Genomic DNA, 3,632 nt, shown 5'->3' on the forward strand with positions numbered 1-3,632 from the left:
TGACAAAAGGACCCTAAACAAACTGATCAACATTTTGGACAATGAATGTCATCCACTCTACAGCACTATTAAAGGTCTCATCTCATCGTTTTTTCATTAATTTTGCCATGGTCTCTAGTATTAATGAATGCCATGTGAGCCGGTTTTGGTGAAAAAAATGCTCTCCTGCGTCTATTTCATGCTGTTCTAGTTTGGTGGGGAAGGTGGGAGGGGAGGAACGACAGGATTTGCCTCTTGCTCATGAATATTCATGACATGTTAATGACCTCGCCTCTGATTGGCTAACAGTACTGTGACGCTCCCTCCAGTGCGTCCTAATCCGATTCTGCCTGTGCTATGCTCCATATTCAACTTTACAGTGCTAAAACCTGGCTAAATCTCGAGTCAAAACTGTTGCACAAAATGTCTTCGGAGATACAACTTTATGTGTTTGATCCTAGTATCCGAGTAGGAAGAAGAACCGCTTCCTGATCGTTTGTCGGTGAACGTTGGTTTAATAGAATGGTAACAATTGCATGTCAGTTTAAAATTTCTCCTAAAAGAGGTAAACGTTTGTGGCAATCGTCATCTTGCATTTAAGTAATTGTTGGAAACGTTTTAAAATAAAGACCTATTTCTTTACACAGTCAAAAGTCTTTGCAATTCACAACACAGGTTATAAGCACCCTAAATGCAGTTCAGCCACTGACCTAGCCTGCTAATTGTATGCTATCGGAATAGATAGTTATGGTTTGAATTCCATGATACTATCATTGAAAGACCACTTGGTTATAGCTCAATATATATATAGATCTAAATGCAAACACACTTACCTACTCCTAGCTATATTTCGCTGGAATTGCACCAGAATGCCTACAGAAGCAGAGAACGTGTGCTGCTTCTATGCACAGAATTAACAATGTCCTCTTTTTGCCAGACGATGCAGACATCTGGCCTACAGATCCTTTGTAAGATGGTGCTGGGATTATTTAGGGAAAAAGGTCTGAGTTGTTGTTTCGGCTTGTGTTGTCCTGGGTATCCGAAGGGATAACACACAAAACACATTCGTTGGCTGTGATGATTCTATTACATTGCTCATTGATTGCGCTGGGCCATAGGTGGAGCCATCAGGTGTTATTGTGGAGATGTCACTTTCATCCTCCTCCTCTTGATCAACCCGAGGTCTTCTAGCTGGCCTTGGATGAACAGGCTTGATGGGAGTAGAGGTAGCAGGCCCCATGTCCATGGTGTATCCGAAGTGCTTGTATCAATACTCATACTTTTGATGAAGTATTCTGTTTGGGTACCTAAAGTAAATAAATGTGTATTACTGTCAAGTTACAAGATACTAATAGTACACAGGACATTCACTATCTCACACAAAACTATACTAGCACAATGGAAACAAAAATATTTTAGTGACTGTGGTAAGGTGTATGATGTACTAAGTAGCACACCCACAAAGAGACATTCAGTAATATCAATTATATCTGTTATGCAATTCATGGGTTTCATCAGGTCCATTTACACAGGTGTATTAATCAAGCACCATGCAGTCTGCATTCATAATCGAGGTACTTGATTTTATACACCTGTGGAAAGTGACCTGATGAAACCCATGAATTGAGTTTCCCAAACATTGACGAGCACATAAGAACCTGTATTAGCCTAATAGAAAAAGATTTCTAGAAACTAACTAGCACAACAATAAAAGTTAGATCACAAACCTTTGCTTCTAACGTGATGACCTAATGTAGGCTAGATAGCTGTGTAGCCCAACATGAGGATGTGCTCTGGAAGACATACAAAACGTAAACAGCAAGTAATCAAACAAAACATCATTGTAGGCCTACAAAGGCCAATGTAATAATGGCAAGAAGACATAAATTAGACTGAAGTGTAAATACCTGGGCTCTAGTGATAGCAACTTAGCCTAATACTGCACGGGTATTGTGTTTTTGATTTTCCCTGTTTAGACTAGAACAATACCAGTCCTTAGTTGAGCATAAGATATTGTTGCCAATATTATTATTTGTGGTTTAACGCTTAGGTTAGAAGATTATAGGTTCAACAAGCTAAATCTCTGGGTAGTGTGGTCATACAGTTTCTTATGAGTGTAGCTACACCAGGCACGTAACTAAAGCATTCCGTTCGCGTTGCGTCTAATGCAACAATTAGCTTCCAATAGGTCTAATCAATGGAAGTAGCTACACCTGGCGCGTGGCCTGTAGGCTACGTTCAAAAAAATAGACCATTCCTCTAATGGATTTTACCAGAGCCCTTCCTATTAGACATTCTCTGATTTTACACGTCGTGAACAGAACACTTCAGTTACGTGCCTGGTGTAGCTTCCTGTAATATAGGCTAGCCTAAGCCTAGCTTGTGCCCTTTTCATGCATTCTAACGTGAAGAATATGAACATGCTTTTTTGTAACAGTCGTGGAAAAGTTTGTTTGTACTTACAGCCTGTGAGCTGGTGGTCGATCGTCCTGACGTACAGGTCCAGGTTTTCAGAACATCGATGCAAAACCACTTTCTAACTGTAGGCAGGCACAGTGAGTGTGGTCGAAATGTTGCTAGTACTTCAGTGGTGGTGTTCCAACGATAAATTCCAACCATTTCTTCCTCAACTCTTCTTTCTAAGGCAAGACATGCAACATTGATGTGTTATTGCCACAAATAACACAGGCACGAATTTGCTCCGCCATGTTAGCAACTTGCTGTTAACTCCTACTAGGTGCAGAGAGACAATCTCCTGGCCAAAATCTTCCTGTCTTCCTGTGGGCGGTCACAAGTCAAGGTGGGCGAGGCCATGAATAATTGTTTTCCCTGCGGCGTCACAGGGAAGGGCTTTTTCTGATTCGCTTGTTTTTCTGTGTATTTTCTTTCATTGGCTAATGCGGGCAATGGGGGTAGAAGATCATTTTCACGTGCAGCATGCATATGCAACTTGGAGTGAGCTATAGTATTTCGAAAGGAACAAGTATTAAATGGTTTCTCAGTGAATGAGACCTTTAAAAAGCAAAAGAGCTTGATCAGCTGGAGACTTCGCTCACTGCCATGCACAACTGAAAGGCTGAGGAAGTCATTTGTCCCCAGGGCCATTGAACTGTTCAATGCCTCACTAAAGGGAAGAGGAGAGAGACTTCTCTGCTTAGCCTGTCTGCCTCTTCACCCTCTCCATGTTTGAGTACTGACTGCCCACTACTGCTTTACTACTGTTTTACTACTGTTTTACTAATGTCCACAGCCTAATGTTTTCACTACTGTTTTACTGCTACACTGTTTTTCATGCTATATTAGCACACATGATCAATAGCTGCAGTCAGGCTTCTGCTACAATACTGAATGAATGAATGAATGGCTATAACCCTATTACCTCAACCTGTTCTTGCACTGACATAGTTTTTTATATTACCTTGTCTACATTATTGTACTTTACTCTCCTATTTGTCCATATTATTTATGCGGGTCTCTAGACCTTATTCTTGCACTGTTGGACTAATGTTGGACTACTTTTTGCACCTTCACCATGACACTCACTCTCTTGAGCACCTTACCAGTCCCGGCCCTGTCACTACAAGCGTCTTATGCTTGATCACCCTCAAGCACATTGGACTTTTTAAATTTAATTTATGTAGTACATTTAGTAT

Source organism: Alosa pseudoharengus, unplaced genomic scaffold, assembly GCF_046254945.1.
Source record: "Alosa pseudoharengus isolate Yale_2024_CS ecotype anadromous, Long Island Sound unplaced genomic scaffold, YU_APseudo_1.1 YU_APseudo_1.1_scf_14, whole genome shotgun sequence".
Lineage (NCBI taxonomy): Eukaryota > Metazoa > Chordata > Actinopteri > Clupeiformes > Clupeidae > Alosa > Alosa pseudoharengus.